Source organism: Protopterus annectens, chromosome 8.part0 (genome assembly GCF_019279795.1).
Source record: "Protopterus annectens isolate FY-2018-M chromosome 8.part0, PAN1.0, whole genome shotgun sequence".
Taxonomy (NCBI): domain Eukaryota; kingdom Metazoa; phylum Chordata; order Ceratodontiformes; family Protopteridae; genus Protopterus; species Protopterus annectens.
This window is the reverse complement of record NC_056741.1, coordinates 1,530,185,878-1,530,206,262: the sequence shown is the minus strand read 5'-3', so window position 1 is coordinate 1,530,206,262 and position 20,385 is coordinate 1,530,185,878. Positions and strand designations below refer to the sequence as shown.

The window sequence follows — 20,385 nt, the reverse complement described above, 5'->3', positions numbered from 1 at the left end:
ACACACACACACACACATGCACACACACACACACACACACACACACACACACACACACACACACACACACACACACACACACACACACACACACACACAATTTATTTTGTTTTATTTATTTTATCTAGTTAACATTTGTTTACGGAAAAGTTCGACTTGGAATAAAGTCAATTTTCAGTGGAGGCCCAAGGAGAAACACTCCAGATGCATGTCTTTGTAGAGATGGGAGGAAACTGAAGCACAAATGCAGTTAGGACATGCAGACTCCACACAGAAGACACCCTAGATGAGAATCGAACATCAGAACCTCTTGATGTGAGACCTGCACCACACACACACACACACACACACACACACACACACACACACACACACACACACACACACACACACACACACACATATACTTATATGGGTGTCATTAAGCTGGTTGAATTGTGTGATCATCACTCAGAAAATAAGTGGGTGCAGCAAATCAAAAAATAAGCCTTCTGTGAGAGATTGTGAACAGTGGGGATTGGGAAGTGTGCACTTTCTCCACTGAACAGTGATCTCACTTTCAGTTATATATAATATGCAGGGGAGTGTGGGGAGTGTAGGGGTGCTTGCCCCCTACAAAAACATTGTATTTGTATCTATATTTTTGGTGATATGAAGATCAAGGAGTTTTCTCTCAGTCTTGTATGACCGATGTACTGACACACACTCATATACATGTAAGAGTGTGTGTTTGTGTGTGTGCATGTGTGTGTGTTTGCGTGCATGTAAATATACTTGTATGCATATATGTTTATCTCAGAAATCAGTTTTCATGCATTAGTCAAGTCAGTTGTAATGCAGTGTTTCATGACTGTTGGAACAAAGTGGTGTTGCTACCATGTTAGAAACATATTTGAAGTACTTTAAGAAATCTTAAGCATTATAGTTTGGTCATACAGTTTTATTCTAATGGTGGTAATATTTATTCTGTATTAATACCTTCATAAATCTGATTGCTTAATAACTGGTAAAATTCAAGTTGCATTATGAAATGTGTTATCATTATGTTGCCACATCATTTAAGCTGTTTATTGTCAATGCTTTCTGTTGATTTCCAGTGCTTCTGTCCACTTCTTGCTGCATACGCCAAGGCACCACACCCAGATCTGGGGGAGTGTGGTTATGTGCATACATTTGCTGATCTACATAATATTTAGTATGATTGAATTCATTTAAACTGCAATGCTTTATTGAACATCATACTGGATTAAAAATGAATTACCTTAGCATATAATTAATGCCAGTTACAGAGTCACATGCACACAGTTGAACGTTAATGTGAATAATTAATTACACTTTAGGCTGGTCACTTTGAAATTGTTTGCAAGGTTAGAAAACCCATGCAGGAATGTGATCTTCCTGAAAGTGACTATCTGTTGAGCTTGTCATGGTAGCATACCATTCAGAAGCAGATATGTAGATCAATAGCAAACACCTTCCTCCACAGGTACAGTGGTGCATCTAAATGTATCATCTATGGAATGTTGAGTACTGTGTGTAACAATTTATTAAAGATGAGCACCATTCCTTTCTTAGAGCAAAGGTACACACGGCAATAGCTTTTTTTGGATAGATACCCTCTCAACTTTGCAACAGTTTTTCAAAAACACTTCGCAATGGCCCAGTCACTCATTTCCAAGGTAACATGCTACATATCCTCAAAAAAAGCCAGCAGACTGATTCAGAAAATGAAGCACAAAAAGAGGAGAGATGTGCTGACATCAGTTATAAAACTTATTAATAACTATAACACAAGTTCTAAATACTGAATTGCTTTTAGCCATGATGCACGCACAAATGAGATGTGTAAGCAACTCACTTTTTCAACTGTTTTTTTCTCATATCGCCACAGCACCAGAGGAGGTATTGTACAGTTGCAAACAGCATCAGTGGAGACTGTCCAGACTGGTTCAGTTCACTCGTAAGTATGAAAATAAAGAATATTATTAAGTAATATAAAATATATGCTCTTTAAAAAGGGCACTATTCATAAATGCAGTATCAACCTTCATTTTGATAGGTTATCACAGCCAACGCTTCAGTGCACATTCACTACATAAAAACATAGGTATTAATATAAATGTATTATAATGAATTAATGAGGTGGAAGGAACTGTAGTGTATCAATAATGACTAATTTAGTAGTAACACCATTATTTGTAACTGAAGCAATAATTGTCACTATTTAATGCTGCAATAATTCATTGCACACCGTTTACGGCATCTCATCTGACAAAGTACAGTAGTTATTAATTTATATCACTGAAGAAGTATTAACAACAATTACCATCAAGGAATATTTGCAAGAATCTCATCATTCCATTACCGCTTGTAAGATACATAACACTGTTTAATACCAATTTATAATTAAATGAATAAATGTTTACTTTCTTGTCATAAATAAAACACAATTTGTTCAGAATATTTTTGAGTCCAATTTGTGTCTTCATTTTCCTCTTGCTCTCTTTTTCTTTTTGCTCCCTTTATGTTACTTTTTTTCTACGATTTCCTGGAGCAGTTCTCTCCCTGGTGAGAAATGCCCACCGCATTCCCCTGCTGCATTCCCCTGCACATCCATGGATGTCTTCACAGGGCATGGACAGTGGCTCCATCCCTGTGGGCTCTTCAAATGTAAGGTAGCCTGGCAGTCCATGAACACCATGAGCCTCAGATCCTGGTAGAGGCAGTGTTTGAGAGGACTGTGTAAAGGCATCTGCATCCATGGTGATATCTCCTCCTCCCACCACTGGAGGCCTCCTCACCTAAATAAACAGGGTTCCCCCTTCAGATCTATCACAGAGAAAGGTAACTGTGGTCCTCTGGACAATGGTGGCAGCTAATTTGTGACTATCTTCTCTCTCCTCTTTGTTTCTGTTTGCTGTCTATATAATTTGTTTCCCTCTAACATCAGCCAGTCATCCTGTTCTCATGTATTTTTTTCTGTCATTTACACCCTCTGCCCTTACTCCTTCCCCAGCATCTCTCTTAAAAATGGGGGAGGGGATCTATCCCCCACAAAACCACAGTGCCTTTCTATTGACACATCCTCTTGAACAATCCTCTTAATGTTTCCCTTTTGTGTGTCTCTTGTTTTCTTTTTTCCCTAATTTCAACTTTCCTATCTTTCCCCTTTCCAACCTTTTGAAAGCCTAAACAGTGAACGCAAGAAACCTTTTAACAATTTAGGTAAGCTGGAGTGCAATGGTGTTTAGCTCAGGACAGTGCTGGTTCTCACTGAAAACCTTGAGAGGTCTGTACCTGCAGCTATCTGTTGAAAATGCCCTTTATGATTCTAAACTTTATGTACATACAAATTGTCCACAGATAACTGCACTGGTTTAAATTAATTTTTACTCCACTTCAGATGTGACCATTTGGGCAAGGAGTGTAGAAGTTCTAAAATCAATGCTTCTCTTTCACACTTTGCTGATTTTATTTTATTTATTTATTTATTTATTTTATTTTACATGTGTTAACCGGGAGAAATCCGACTGGATACATGTCCATTTTCAGCGGAGGCCCGGGGAGAAAAGCTCCAGACAATACAGATAAAAAACATTAAAAAACATTAAAAATAAGTCAAACAAACAATCAAGTGAAGATTCTAATGTTTCCATACTAGGTCTAATGAGGTATTAAATAAATACATTTTAAGGATGTGATAGAATATGAATAAGGTAATGACATAGTAAATATTTATACTGTTACTATTAAAAATTTCATTTCAAGATTTAGACAGAATAAAAAGAAACATGAGAAAATTCTTTATCAAGGGGTATGAAGTCAGCTATTCCTAAGAGAGAAACTGATGGATAAGGCCTATTGTAGTAGAGTTTATTCAGGAGAGAGTTTAAGAGGATTTAGATATGTAAAAAGGAAAGGAATCCACATCAGAGCCTAGGAATTGTTAGTCAGGGAATGAGCATTGGCATAGCCAGTGCTTCTGAAAGTGGTGAAACAGTTGTTTTTTGAATTGGGGTAGAGAGGTAGTGGTAAGAATACTAGTGGGAAGAGAGTTGCAGACTTTTCCTACAGTGTTTGTAAAGAGTGCATCGCCTCCTACGTTATTAGCTTTGACCATTTTCAGGAGTGGTTTGCTCGCGGAGCGTAGACTATTTAGGTTAGTATATGGTAAGATTAAGTTCTCAAGTGAGGGACATTTGTCCGGGAATTTGAGTATTTTAAATACCTCAGAGAGTTGGGTAATTCTAACTAGGTTGGGGAGTTCAATCCATTTTAGGTTTTTTAGGTTGATACAGTGATGGGTCCTATATGGTGTTCCTGCTGCAAATCTTGCTATATGATTGTATGAGCAAGATAGTTTATCTAAGTTGGTTTTGTTCAGGTTAGTGAATATAGTGGAAGCATAAAGAAGGGTGGAGAGCAAATGAGTCCGGGCAATGGTTACTTTAGCCATTGGGGTTAGGAAGTTTTTTATTCTATACAGTGATCCTAGTTTTTTGTTCACTGTTTTAATGGTTAAGTTGATATGTATGTCAAATTTCAGTTTATTATCAATAGTGACTCCTAGTAGTTTCGTGTGAGGATCTGGGGAGATAATAGTCCCATTTTGGGATGTTATAGAGAAGTCAGTAAGATGATTTTTGTGTGTAGGTTGAAAGAGCAATAATTTAGTTTTTTTTGGATTTAGGATTAACTGACGACCAGATAGCCAGTTTTCTACTTTGGTAAAGCAAGTTTGAGTTTTTATTAGTAGTCTGTCAGGAGAAGTATCCGAACAAACTAGTGTAGAGTCATCCGCATATTGAATACAGATGGCCTCGGGAATGGCTTTGTGGAGATCATTAATGAAGACCGAGAAAAGAAGTGGACCTAGTATGGACCCTTGAGGGACTCCTATGGTATTAGGTAGTAAATTGGAAAGTTTATTCTGCCAGAGTACTGCTTGTTGCCTGCCAGAGAGGTAGGCTTTGAACCAATCTAGTGTTAAATTATCCAGGTGGAGATTTTTTAAAGTGTCCAGAAGTAGTTGATGGTTGACCATATCAAATGCTTTTGATAAATCTAAAAAGAGGGCTGAAGACACTTTTTTGTCATTACGGTTGTGATTTATTGTATCTGTAAAGGAGAGAAGGGCTGTTGTGGTGCTGTGTTTGGGTCTGAAGCCATGCTGAGAACTGGTTAGAAGGTTGTTATGGATAAGATATTGGAGGAGTTGTTTATGCATACATTTTTCCATGATTTTGGCTAATGGTGACATTAAAGCTATGGGCCTATAGTTAGATAAATCAGTGGAAGTCCCCCCTTTATGGAGTGGTATAACGTGGGATATTTTCCATAACATCGGTATGGTTGACTCAGTAAAGGTTCGATTGATAAGAATAGAAACCGGGTAGGCTATAACATCTGCAGTTTTTTGTAGGTATTCTGCTGGAAGTAGGTCTGCAGAGGGGGTAGATGGCTTAAGTTTTTGTAATAGAGATCTAATAGAAGATATTGGGACACTTTTTAGGTTGAAGGTATTTGTAGTTTGTGTTAAATTATCAACAACCGTTGGGTTGTTGGTGGATAGTTGGTTGGCTAAGGTTTTGATAATGTCTGTAAAGAAAGTATTGAAGGTATTAGCTATTTCTTCAGGGTCTTTATTCATTGCTATTTCAGGGGTTGGAGTAGATGATTTACCAGGGTGGAGAAGGTTATTCAAGCCTGCCCAGAATTTCTGAGGGTTATTTTGGTGCTTATTCTGTAATAGGCAATAAAAGTTTTTTTTGTCAGTTACTAAGGCTTTTTTCCTTTCATTTCTTAGTTGTTGGAATTTCGTGCGGTCTAAGATGGATTTGGTTGTACGCCAGGTATTCCAAGCTTTGTTTCAGAGTTTTATTTTAAGTTTAGATTCAGTTGAGAGCCACGGGGCAATTTTAGTTTTAGTTTTGATGAGTCTTTCGGGGGCGTGAGTATCTAGTATGGATAGGAAAGTGGTGTTGAAGTGTTCTACTGCTTCCTCTAGGGGGAGATATTTGAGTGCTGTCCAACTGCAGGATTTCAGTTCATTTTTAAATTTTATGAGGTCAAAATTTTTTTTGTTTCTTACTGATCTATATACTGGGACAGTGGAGTGGCCAGGTTTATTTTTAGTGATGTATGTAATAAGATGATCACTAATTTCATTTGGCAGGGTCCCAGACATATACATCTGGGGGTGACTGTTTATGAGAATCCAGTCAAGAATACTTTCTTTTTGTTTAGAGTTTCCCAATCTGGTGGAGGTGGTTATAATTTGAGAGAAACCGTGAAGGTTAATGCTAGTGGGGTTATTATCAGTAGAGCATAGGTACCAATCAATGTTAACATCACTCATAATTATAGTTTCTTGTGGATAGTTATTCGTTAGCCAGCTTAATAAATTCTCCAAAGTATTTGTATTATTCCCGGGAGGGATATACATAACAACTAAGTTAATACTTTTTTCTTTATTCAATTGAATTTTTAAGGCAAGTATTTCGGCATTAGAGATTTGCGGTGGTTGGGTAGCATTAATGGTAACGTTAAGGTTATTTTTAAAGAGTGCTTGGCGCCTACCTTTTTGTTTCTGTCATTCCTAAATATATTGTACCCTGGTGGGATGAGCTCATTATCTTTGATCTCAGGCTTTAGCCAGGTTTCAGTTAGACATATTATATCTGGTAAGTAAGTATCTAGAAGAGCGTGCACATTATGAACCTTCTTGTTGACACTTCTAATATTTAGGTGGAAAATTTTTAGCGACTGGGATGTCATTGGGGTATCTACAGGGCAGTCGGGGTTGTTGGTTGATATGGGGCCAGGATTGGGGTGGATATCTCCATCCCTAGTGATGCTTTTACTGATATATTCTAAGAGTTTTAAAAATTTCTGTATTATTTTCTGGGTTTGCTTGTTTTTGGGATGGTTCGGGTTCAGTTTGCTTCAATGGTAATAGATGGTGTTAGTTTTTGAATGGTAGGGCTGTTGGTAGTATACTTCGAAAGGGAGTGGGGATCCTGAGGTTGTCGTTTGTTTTCTAGGGAAGTGGTAGCCTATGTATGGTTGGTCTTCATATTTACTAATTTGGTATAAACTAACTAACAGTGGTATTAAAAAACACAAAATTGTTATTTTTACCATATTCATAATGGTTGCTACAGTTTTCATATATTTATGATACACAGAGCGGTAATTTATGCGGGATCTATGCTTATTATATTTGTGTAAGGGGATTGGGAGGGGTTAAGTGTAGAAGAAATTGTGAAAGGCTAGAAGATAATGAGGAGGTGTGGCTTCTTAACTATAAAGTTAAGGGTACTGGGGGCGGGTGGAATTCGGGGGCATGGCGGAGTGGGGATAATCCTGTTCTCAGGTTTGTTACTTTCTAGGTGAAACCAGGTAGGTAAATTGCTGGCAAACCTGTGATTTACAGAGATAACTGACACAGTTTGCAATGGTAAAACAGTGCTTACTTAGCACGCGTTGCTTCAGGTACATGAATATGTGTCTGTTGTTTATTTTACAGGGTTCTTTTAGCTTACTGCCGGTAATCCTATAGCCAGGGCTAGCGTTTAGACTGCAAGAGGTTGAGTTCACTATAAGGTCTTTAAACGCAACTTAAGGTCGCGTACCTTATTCAGAGCATTACTTTGCTTGTAATTAACTGGAAGATGTTGAGAACTATTCCCGTAGATTTTCTTGGTGAGTAGTACAATAGGTACTTGCCGCTTTCAGGGCGGGAAAATTGACTTAGTTAGAGTCCCACGGTGGGGAAGGTAATATGCAGAGGGCAGCGCCTGTGAGAGATAACAGAAAAATCGGAATAATGTAGCTGCTATACTTAAAGATAATGTCAGGTTATACAGTACTTAGTTCCAAAGCAATTTACAGAGATAACTGACACAGTTTGCAATGGTAAAACAGTGCTTACTTAGCACGCGTTGCTTCAGGTACATGAATATGTGGCTGTTGTTTATTTTACAGGGTTCTTTTAGCTTACTGCCGGTAATCCTATAGCCAGGGCTAGCGTTTAGACTGCAAGAGGTTGAGTTCACTATAAGGTCTTTAAACGCAACTTAAGGTCGCGTACCTTATTCAGAGTGTTACTTTGCTTGTAATTAACTGGAAGATGTTGAGAACTATTCCCGTAGATTTTCTTGGTGAGTAGTACAATAGGTACTTGCCGCTTTCAGGGTGGGAAAATTGACTTAGTTAGAGTCCCACGGTGGGGAAGGAAATACGCAGAGGGCAGCGCCTGTGAGAGATAACAGAAAAAAACGGAATAATGTAGCTGCTATACTTAAAGATAATGTCAGGTTATACAGTACTTAGTTCCAAAGCAATTTACAGAGATAACTGACACAGTTTGCAATGGTAAAACAGTGCTTACTTAGCACGCGTTGCTTCAGGTACATGAATATGTGGCTGTTGTTTATTTTACAGGGTTCTTTTAGCTTACTGCCGGTAATCCTATAGCCAGGGCTAGCATTTAGACTGCAAGAGGTTGAGTTCACTATAAGGTCTTTAAACGCAACTTAAGGTCGCGTACCTTATTCAGAGCGTTACTTTGCTTGTAATTAACTGGAAGATGTTGAGAACTATTCCCGTAGATTTTCTTGGTGAGTAGTACAATAGGTACTTGCCGCTTTCAGGGCGGGAAAATTGACTTAGTTAGAGTCCCAGCGGGGATAATCCTGTTCTCAGGTTTGTTACTTTCTAGGTGAAACCAGGTAGGTAAATTGCTGGCAAACCTGTGATTTACAGAGATAACTGACACAGTTTGCAATGGTAAAACAGTGCTTACTTAGCACGCGTTGCTTCAGGTACATGAATATGTGGCTGTTGTTAATTTTACAGGGTTCTTTTAGCTTACTGCCAGTAATCCTATAGCCAGGGCTAGAGTTTAGACTGCAAGAGGTTGAGTTCACTATAAGGTCTTTAAACGCAACTTAAGGTCGCTTACCTTATTCAGAGCGTTACTTTGCTTGTAATTAACTGGAAGATGTTGAGAACTATTCCCGTAGATTTTCTTGGTGAGTAGTACAATAGGTACTTGCCGCTTTCAGGGCGGGAAAATTGACTTAGTTAGAGTCCCACGGTGGGAAGGAAATACGCAGAGGGCAGCACCTGTGAGAGATAACAGAAAAAAACGGAATAATGTAGCTGCTATACTTAAAGATAATGTCAGGTTATACAGTACTTAGTTCCAAAGCAATTTACAGAGATAACTGACACAGTTTGCAATGGTAAAACAGTGCTTACTTAGCACGCGTTGCTTCAGGTACATGAATATGTGGCTGTTGTTTATTTTACAGGGTTCTTTTAGCTTACTGCTGGTAATCCTATAGCCAGGGCTAGCGTTTAGACTGCAAGAGGTTGAGTTCACTATAAGGTCTTTAAACGCAACTTAAGGTCGCGTACCTTATTCAGAGCGTTACTTTGCTTGTAATTAACTGGAAGATGTTGAGAACTATTCCCGTAGATTTTCTTGGTGAGTAGTACAATAGGTACTTGCCGCTTTCAGGGCGGGAAAATTGACTTAGTTAGAGTCCCACGGTGGGGAAGGAAATACGCAGAGGGCAGCGCCTGTGAGAGATAACAGAAAAAAACGGAATAATGTAGCTGCTATACTTAAAGATAATGTCAGGTTATACAGTACTTAGTTCCAAAGCAATTTACAGAGATAACTGACACAGTTTGCAATGGTAAAACAGTGCTTACTTAGCACGCGTTGCTTCAGGTACATGAATATGTGGCTGTTGTTTATTTTACAGGGTTCTTTTAGCTTACTGCCGGTAATCCTATAGCCAGGGCTAGCGTTTAGACTGCAAGAGGTTGAGTTCACTATAAGGTCTTTAAACGCAACTTAAGGTCGCGTACCTTATTCAGAGCATTACTTTGCTTGTAATTAACTGGAAGATGTTGAGAACTATTCCCGTAGATTTTCTTGGTGAGTAGTACAATAGGTACTTGCCGCTTTCAGGGCGGGAAAATTGACTTAGTTAGAGTCCCAGCGGGGATAATCCTGTTCTCAGATTTGTTACTTTCTAGGTGAAACCAGGTAGGTAAATTGCTGGCAAACCTGTGATTTACAGAGATAACTGACACAGTTTGCAATGGTAAAACAGTGCTTACTTAGCACGCGTTGCTTCAGGTACATGAATATGTGGCTGTTGTTTATTTTACAGGGTTCTTTTAGCTTACTGCCGGTAATCCTATAGCCAGGGCTAGCGTTTAGACTGCAAGAGGTTGAGTTCACTATAAGGTCTTTAAACGCAACTTAAGGTCACGTACCTTATTCAGAGCGTTACTTTGCTTGTAATTAACTGGAAGATGTTGAGAACTATTCCCGTAGATTTTCTTGGTGAGTAGTACAATAGGTACTTGCCGCTTTCAGGGCGGAAAATTGACTTAGTTAGAGTCCCACGGTGGGGAAGGAAATACGCAGAGGGCAGCGCCTGTGAGAGATAACAGAAAAAATGGAATAATGTAGCTGCTATACTTAAAGATAATGTCAGGTTATACAGTACTTAGTTCCAAAGCAATTTACAGAGATAACTGACACAGTTTGCAATGGTAAAACAGTGCTTACTTAGCACGCGTTGCTTCCGGTACATGAATATGTGGCTGTTGTTTATTTTACAGGGTTCTTTTAGCTTACTGCCGGTAATCCTATAGCCAGGGTTAGCATTTAGACTGCAAGAGGTTGAGTTCACTATAAGGTCTTTAAACGCAACTTAAGGTCGCGTACCTTATTCAGAGCGTTACTTTGCTTGTAATTAACTGGAAGATGTTGAGAACTATTCCCGTAGATTTTCTTGGTGAGTAGTACAATAGGTACTTGCCGCTTTCAGGGCGGGAAAATTGACTTAGTTAGAGTCCCACGGTGGGGAAGGAAATACGCAGAGGGCAGCGCCTGTGAGAGATAACAGAAAAAACGGAATAATGTAGCTGCTATACTTAAAGATAATGTCAGGTTATACAGTACTTAGTTCCAAAGCAATTTACAGAGATAACTGACACAGTTTGCAATGGTAAAACAGTGCTTACTTAGCACACGTTGCTTCAGGTACATGATTATGTGGCTGTTGTTTATTTTACAGGGTTCTTTTAGCTTACTGCCGGTAATCCTATAGCCAGGGCTAGCGTTTAGACTGCAAGAGGTTGAGTTCACTATAAGGTCTTTAAACGCAACTTAAGGTTGCGTACCTTATTCAGAGCGTTACTTTGCTTGTAATTAACTGGAAGATGTTGAGAACTATTCCCATAGATTTTCTTGGTGAGTTGTACAATAGGTACTTGCCGCTTTCAGGGCGGGAAAATTGACTTAGTTAGAGTCCCACGGTGGGGAAGGAAATACGCAGAGGGCAGCGCCTGTGAGAGATAACAGAAAAAAAACGGAATAATGTAGCTGCTATACTTAAAGATAATGTCAGGTTATACAGTACTTAGTTCCAAAGCAATTTACAGAGATAACTGACACAGTTTGCAATGGTAAAACAGTGCTTACTTAGCACGCGTTGCTTCAGGTACATGAATATGTGGCTGTTGTTTATTTTACAGGGTTCTTTTAGCTTACTGCCGGTAATCCTATAGCCAGGGCTAGCGTTTAGACTGCAAGAGGTTGAGTTCACTATAAGGTCTTTAAACGCAACTTAAGGTTGCGTACCTTATTCAGAGCGTTACTTTGCTTGTAATTAACTGGAAGATGTTGAGAACTATTCACTTAGATTTTCTTGGTGAGTAGTACAATAGGTACTTGCCACTTTCAGGGCGGGAAAATTGACTTAGTTAGAGTCCCACGGTGGGGAAGGAAATATGCAGAGGGCAGCGCCTGTGAGAGATAACAGAAAAAACGGAATAATGTAGCTGCTATACTTAAAGATAATGTCAGGTTATACAGTACTTAGTTCCAAAGCAATTTACAGAGATAACTGACACAGTTTGCAATGGTAAAACAGTGCTTACTTAGCACGCGTTGCTTCAGGTACATGAATATGTGGCTGTTGTTTATTTTACAGGGTTCTTTTAGCTTACTGCCGGTAATCCTATAGCCAGGGCTAGCGTTTAGACTGCAAGAGGTTGAGTTCACTATAAGGTCTTTAAACGCAACTTAAGGTCGCGTACCTTATTCAGAGCGTTACTTTGCTTGTAATTAACTGGAAGATGTTGAGAACTATTCCCGTAGATTTTCTTGGTGAGTAGTACAATAGGTACTTGCCGCCTTCAGGGCGGAAAAATTGACTTAGTTAGAGTCCCACGGTGGGGAAGTGTTAAATAAATTTGTTAGAGTCAGACTGTAAAAATCATTGAGTTATTCAAAAACAATGTCAATCAATAACAAACAATAATGCAGGAGAACTCGAATATCTCAAACTCTAATGTACATTAGGAGGCAAAAAACCATACACAAAGTTGTACAGAATTTTGACTAGTTTATTCACAGAGGGCACCATTTTTTATACATGTCATTATCAGTTTTGCCCACCTCACTGGCGTGGTCAGTGACAGGGTCTTTACATCATAGTAACTTATGAAAGAGTGCTGACATTGTGTTTTTCAAAAAGTCTTTTTCCCATGAGAATGTTACAGCCTTGCAAGCACCTGGTCAGTCACGATGACCTCCTGAGGATGTAGCCAATTCAAGGCTCTTAGATTAGTTCGAATACAATAGATGTATGTCTTCTTTAATGCCTCTCTTTGTCTTTCTTGTTCACCAGCTCGCACTATCAGAGATAGTGCGCACAAGGCTATTCTTCTGGTGGAAGCAGGCAGAAGATACACATGCGAACAGATTTATTATTTTCTAACTTTGCAAAATAATCCTTACTTGAAAGACATGAGCCAGGCTGTGCTTGCATGCTGCCAAGGCCAAATTTCTGATAACACTGCAGCTTGTGCTTCAAGCAATAATATGCAAGTTTATTTCTACTATTATTCTAGTAAGACAGAATTAAATGCATTATATACTACTTTTCAAACTTTGTTCTCTATTATGGATTTAAGTACATTTATTCCTAACTAAAGCATACATTTCTCTATATATTTGACCACACAACTTATATGTGTTTGAATGTTTGAATACACATTTTCCCAAGCAGCATACATTGTAAATATATTTTCTAAGCAGCATACATTGTAAATATATTTTCTAAGCAGCATGTATAGATTTTTCTAACATTCTCCCTCCTGTTAATGCATTTTATTCTATTTGAAACATAAACAATATTATTTCATTCCTCAGCCTTTCCTTTCAAGGGCTTTCAGCTAAGTAAGTCATTTGTTTTATATTTCAGATAGGCTTTCACTTGGTATCAACAAATTCAATTCCATATCTTGGTACATAGTTTCAGTCACTGATACATCAACTAAGTCTTTAACTAATTTTTTTCACACAGGGTATCCCGCAGCAGACACATGCTCCAATTATGAGCAGTACTACACAAATTGCAATCAGAATGTTCATAAGGACCGACCCCACCCCCAAACAGATTCTGGAAAAAGTTCACAGTGGGTTTGGGCCTGGTTCTGCCATTGCTGACACCTGCTGTATTACCTCCAGGTGATCATTGATTTCATGCTGGTTGTCTGGAATGTACGCACAGCATTCTTCTTTGATAAGCGCGCACGCACCACCTCTCGCCGCTAGGGTGAAGTCGAGAGCCATTCGGTTCTGTAATACAACTGTTCTCATTGCATTCATTTCATCAGTCACAAGTTCAAGAGCGGAAAAGTCGCATTGCTCATTACTGAGGAGTTTTGACAATTTCCTCAGTTCCCAAATTGATTTGACTGTTCCGTAGGCTGGGAATATCCCAGCCCAGGATATAACACTGTCACTCAAGTCCATATGGGTCAACTTTTCTTTGTCCTTCACGCCGAATGATCCTTCCAGCTTGCTTCAATCTTACCCACTGGATTAGTAGGTTTTCTGACTGTATTTTCGGCTTGCTGAGCTACATCTCTCACATTACGTATTTTACCCAGGGGCAATTCTGCAGTATGTCTTATGGCTGGAACCAGATAACCCAAAAAACAACTGCCGGACCAATTCTCAGGTAACCATTTATAGGCCTTTTTCCCACAAACAAAATAACAGTTTTCTACTTTGTACTGATGCGGGTTAACCCTGAATGAAACATTTTCTTATCTATAACAGATAATTGTCTATATATTTCAGGAGTTTTTTGCACATCTCTCAATGTTGTTTTCATCAAGCTTAAGTATGAACCATAATTGTGCTACAACTAGTACCTTGGTCTACAGGTTTTATATAACATTTGTAAGACACAGTTATGTTACAGTTACTCCAACCAACCTGGAGTGTATCATTTTTAACAAAACAAACAATTCCTTTCTGAGTAACAGGCAAATATAACGCCACTTTGTCTTGTGATCTCACAGTGCCTGTATCAAATAATAGGTTTTCCCAAGTTTCATTTATCCCCAAGGGGACAGCAGACATCAAAAGTCCTCCATATGCTGTGGGTATTGCAGTACAAACCCAGCAATTTGAAACGTTCATAGTCTCTACATAGACTCGCTTCATAGCCAGGTATGTGTTAAAGTTTGGGTGCCAGTCTATAGCCAGTCCTTCATCACGCTTTATTAATTTCACTTCTGTAGTTATATGCAAGAAAACCATAACAACAAAAAGGTTACTACAAACATAGTTAATAAGTGTATGATCAGTAGGCCAGTGAACCAATGTCTCTGGGGTTGTTTCACATTTTTATTCATTCTGCCTCTGGCCATCCTGTTCCTGTGGTATGTCAAAACTAAATTTCTTAACAGGTTTGCAGTGTGTCAAATGAACCCAAGATGATCTCTCAGCAATTTTACTGCAGTAGGTGTTGCCAATAGTACCTGCTACGCACCTTCCCATTTTGGACTCGCCCAGTTCTTTCTCTTTATGATTTTCAGCCAAATCCAGGACCCCGGGTCAGCACGGCCTCGGTTTTGCTTCTTGTTTATCTGAAAAGAGTTCAACTGCAAAACAGTCTTATTTGTTAACAATTTCTTCATATAACTAGCTAATGAGCCATCGGCCTCCAGCTCTGCAGGCATGAGGGCCTTCCATTGTGGCACACAATATGCCCTACCAAACACTATCTCAAAAGCGGTCAAGCCCTTTACATTTGGGACAGTTCTCATGCTCAGCAGTGCTAAAGGCAGACAGCAAATCCAAGTTTTCTGAGTCTCACTCATTAATTTTCTCAACTTGTTTTTCAAAATTCCATTGTACCTCTCCACCAGTCCTGCTGACTGAGGGTGATAAGCACAATGGTTCTTCAAAGAAATCCCAAAAAATCTCCCAAGCTGCTGAATTGTCTGGTTTACAAAATGTGTTCCATTGTCACTATAAATTCTTTCCGGTATGCCAAATCTAGGAATGATTTCTTTCACTAGGGCTTTTGCTACTGTTGCTGCATCCGATTCCTGGTTGGAAAAGCTTCTACCCATTTTGAAAACATATCTATGATCACTAAACAGTATTTTTTCCCTTCACATTTATTCAGTTCTATGAAATCCATACAAATAGTATGGAACGGATAGGGTGGTGTTGGAAAGCTCCTCGCTTTGGTTTAAATGCTCCTGTGCATGATGTTTGCTACAAATATGACATGTTGCACAAAATTTTGTGTATAATTCGTAAATCCGTATGTTTGGAATGTTTTGTTAACTAACTGTACCATCCCCCCTGTTGAGACATGGCTCTGCCCATGACTCAACAAAGCTGCATATCTAAATAAATTAGATGGCGATATGGGCTTTTCTCTTTGGAGATGTACAGTCCCTCTTTAAGGATTGCTCCTCGTTTTATCCACTTTTGCTTTTCTGCTTTTGTAGCTAATGTCTGCATTGTTTTTAACATTTCTAAATCTAGAGTCTCAGAAGGTTGTAGTTCTTCATTTAAAAGCACAGTTTTTGGTCTGAGGCAGCTTGCTGCAGCTGCATCAGCCCGAGCATTCCCTTTGAAATTCTATCTTGTTGTTTGGTATGGGCTGCACATTTACAGATAGCTATTCTAGTGGGTAACTGAATAGAATCTAACAGGTTCAAAATCAATTGTGCATGATTAATCGGCTTGCCAGTAGATGTTATCATTCCCTGTTTTTCCATTGTTGTGCAAAGACATGCACTGTAGAGAAAGCATACTGACTGTCAGTATATATGTTAACACATTTGTCTTTCGCTAGAGTGCAAGCACGTCAAAGCTATTAATTCTGCTGCTTGAGCTGACAGGTTATGTTGCAGGGTTGTGCTTCTATGATTTCGTCATCAGTCACTACTGCATAACCCACTAGGTTTTTCCGTAGGACCTCGCTCTACAGGACCCATCCACAAAAATGTCACCTCAAGGCCAGCCAAAGGTACATCAGTAAGATCTTGTCTGGGTGTGGTTATTTGTTCCATTTCCTGTAGGCAGCTGTGTGGTGTGCCATCCACAGGAATCGGAAGTAATGTCGATGGATTTAATGTCGCAACGCTCAATTGTCATATGGGGTTGACTCAATAGTATGGTCATGCAAGAAAGATGTCTGGCAGGGGATAAAATGCTATTTTTCTTGCAGTAAAATTATTGCAACTGCATGAGGTACTCTCAATGTGAGAGGATGAAACAATACCACTGAGGCTGAAGCTTGCACTGCCATAGCTGCTCTGCGACTACTTGTACGCATGGTGGTAATGATCGTGCCACCGGATCTAACTGTGATGAATAGTAAGCTATGGGGTTGCTTGCGCCATGTTGTTGCGCCAGTACTGACGCCATATATCCCTGCCTACAATCTACAGTCTGGAAAAATCTCTTATGGTAATTGAAGCCCTAAAACTAATGATGAGACTATTAGTTTTTAGTCTACAAAGGCTGCTTCTGCTTCCGGTGTCCAATGTAGTGTTTCTTGTGCTGCCATTGGTGTTTTAAATATTAAATCAGCCAATGGAGCCGTTTCTAAAGCATAATTCGCATCCAACTTCGACAAAATTAGTCGCTCCCAAAAAGGACATCATTTCCTTTTGGTAGTTGGTCTTGGTGCTTGTAAGATAGCTGTTTTCCGATCTTCATCAAATGTTCTACCTTCTTTGGATATCACATATCCCAGGTATTTAACCTGTTCTTTCCAAAGCTGCAATTTGTGCTTGTTCACTTTATGCCCTTGCTCAGCTAAGAATTTCAACAATGCTATTGTATCTTCCCTACACTGCTGCTGGGTAGGGGCTGCAAGCAGGATGTCATCTACATAGTAGTACTTATTGCCCCTGGTGGAGAAAACCCCACCAGGTTGCTAGCCATCTCTTGTGCGAATATTGTTGGACTTTCACTATATCCCTGTGGTAGTCGGGTGTACGATACCTTTGCCCTGAAATGTAAATGCAAACCAATGCTGGCTGTCAGGGTGGATAGGTATTGAAAAACGCATTGCTAATATCTACCACGGTGAAGTATTTTTGTTATGCTTCAAATCATTTAACAAGGTATGTGGATCTGGCACCGTGGGTGCTCTTGGTATTACCGCATCATTTACAGCTTGTAAATCTTGTACCATCCGCCATTCCCGCTTGCCTTTTTACAGGAAATAGAGGAGTATTACATGGTGAATCTAGGATTCTACCAGTATCCCTTTCTTAAGTAATGCCATTATGATAGGTTTGATTCCCTGTTCCGCATCCTTGCTCAAAGGATATTGTCTTTTCCTTGGTCTAAAGGCCGATTTTGGTGTAATAACTACAGGCCCTGCTGTTCGAATAAGTCCTACATCTGATTTTCCTGTTGACCAAAGAACATTTGGTATTTCACTCAAAGCTTTTTCTTCTTCTTCTATCAAGAACGCCAGTCAGCTGTCTTCACTCTGTTGTAAGTGTACAGCTGGGCGTGCTTATGCTAACCAATTCAGTTTTTGTTTCTGTACTCCTAAGTCCGATAACTCTAAGTCAGTTAGTTTCTCCCATTTTGTCACTTTGTCACCCAAGTCTACCCACCTAACATTCCTGTTTTTGGTTAGGCTAACATGTGGTAGTTTATTGGATTTGTACAATTCCAAGAACTCCTGAGGTAACGAACAACTCACTACACCGTTGCCCTCAGTGTCCCAGTATAGGGTCCGTAGTATTAGTCTATTTATGGATTCCTGAACAACTTTTGTTCGTATTCTTTATCAGGTCCTGATGTGCTACAATAATATAGGGTACAATGTAATAAATGTTGCTGGTCAACATCGAGGGAAGCACCTTGCTGGTGGCTACATTCATCAGTTCCTTGGTCACTGCCCCTGGACCGTTGTAACCAGGTCCTGGCTGTACCAATAATAAGCCTCACCCTCCGATCGCACTACAAAAGTATCAGTTTGCCTCTGTGCCTCCATACCGCTCATGGTAGGGACTACTGCTATGCCAAAAGTTGCATAAGATCTCTTCCTAATAAGTTCATAGGGCATTTGGCAGAAAGTACTATTTTACTTCTTTGGGTCATGCCCGAGACGGGTCAGTTATTGCTATATCATGGGAAAGTGGTTCCCTGTACAGCTGTCCGCTTGCTGCTTTCACTAATATGTAATCAGGTGACTCAGAATGTTCCGTAACTTTGAAGGATGTATCAAAGTTCGTGATGCTCCTGAGTCACACAAAATTTGACTTCTCCCTTCCACCAGAAGTGTAACTTCCGGTTTCGTGTCTAAATAGAGCTCTAAGCTCAGTAATGCCAAATCCAAAACTTCACTTTCCCAACTTCTACATCCGTTGCATGTCATTTGTTTCTTCTAAGGTATTTACATCATTCCCCTGCTCATTAGTCTCTCCTGGTGACTGCTGAGCAGCATAACTGTCATATAGTCAATCCTCATCTTCCTTATTCTTTTTCCGCAGGTGCCTTGCTCCTGCAATCCCTTGCCAAATGTCCCTTCTACTGCAATTGAAGCACTCACCTCTTTTCTTCCTGTCCTCATAAATTTCTGAGTTTCTGTCAGAGCGCTTGTTACCCTGAGTGTTTCGCTTACCCTTCTTGGCCGCTTGTACTACAAAACTTCCAAGACCGTTTCAGCTGTGAAGACCTGCGCTTTCTTTTCTTTTTACTGTTAAAATGTTTTTCGGCATGTCTAGCATACTCTAACAAGGCTTGAAGCCTACTTGTTCGGTGATCTATCATGTGCTTCGTGATGAAGCTATTGATAGGGCAATACAACCTTTCAAAATGCATTCTTCAATTGTTGTTCATATGAGCTATCATTCTTTTGATTTTCGAACAGGCATGCCACTATGGTTATTAAAACATTCTAACAATCTACCATAGTATGCATCTACTGTTTCATTATCTTGTTGTACACATTGGTTAATGCAAGTCCAGTCTGCCCTAGGTTTCCATTTTTCAGTAATGCGGTCTGTAAGACCCTTCAATCTAGCATCTAGTTCTGCGTCACTATGTGGGAGTGGCCTGTGTTGCTGCCACGGGCATTCCAGGCGCCACAAATCATGTGCCAGTCCGGACCTAAAATTTGTCTAACTACTCTTTCTACCTCTTCCCATTTAAGTGGTAACTCAATCTCATGCCCTGTAAATCCTGTAGAAATTTCTCAAAGTTAATTTTGGATGGGGAATTCCTTCTGTAGCTTTTCGGATGTCTTCCGTGTCCATGGTCTATACACTAAGAGAGTTGAGGCCTGGCCTCCTGTCCTGCCTGTGGGTTAGGTACTTCTATTAATGGACAGATTTCACTCTCATCTAATAAACTTCCGCTTGGTTGAACATCTATAAGCTGCTGACGGTTCGGGATCTAGTCCCGATAGGTTCTCTTACAAATGGTTGTCTTAATATCCCTGTTGTCTCTGGGTAACGTGGGGGTCCAGCCCGCCCTCCCGCTTCATATTCTGAGTAAGGCATCGTGGAGGTGGTAGGGAGGGACCGATGCTACTATTATGTTATTATCCTCTTTGTCTAAAAATAATGCCTTTGCATTTTTATTTTTCTGTTCCTTCGTTCACTTCCTCAATCCACCTATGTGCTTGAGGAACACCCAACTGTTGTTGTTTTTTGCCTGACCTTCTCAAGCCAGATTTTAACTGTTTCAAAAGTTTTACTAATGACATTTTATCTAATTTACCATCAAAGTCATACTTGTTAACCCATTTTGAAAAATATCTCACATTATCTGCTCTCTGTAATTGCATGTATTTTGCATCTTCTGTTAGCGGTCACGTGACCCTTTAGTGCATTCATTTCCCATGTCTCTGAAAGAGAAAAAAAGAAGAGAGAGAGAGAAAAAAAAGAACTGTTACGTAACCCTTTCTCTTGTACCACGTGGTATCTTATTCCCCGTATTCACAGTAGTGTCTAGAATGACTGTTTACTTTGCTTTGTTTTATTCCCTGATCTATGACTCAAGATACA

The 20,385-nt window shown here is 39.6% G+C and overlaps 2 long non-coding RNA genes across 2 annotated transcripts in view; one reads left to right on the top strand and one right to left on the bottom strand.

Moving 5' to 3' along the window:
* Positions 1-1,897: 1,897 nt before the first annotated feature.
* Positions 1,898-20,385, top strand: part of LOC122809535 — a 453,055-nt gene continuing 434,567 nt past the window's right edge. Inside the window, exon 1 of the long non-coding RNA XR_006365919.1 lies at positions 1,898-1,960. This is a non-coding gene — a long non-coding RNA (uncharacterized LOC122809535). The remainder of the gene's footprint in view (positions 1,961-20,385) is intronic.
* Positions 10,403-11,288, bottom strand: LOC122809534. The gene is made up of 3 exons (XR_006365918.1): positions 11,212-11,288; positions 10,754-10,918; positions 10,403-10,460 (listed from the first exon to the last, which is right to left on the bottom strand). It is a non-coding gene; the product is annotated as an uncharacterized LOC122809534 (long non-coding RNA).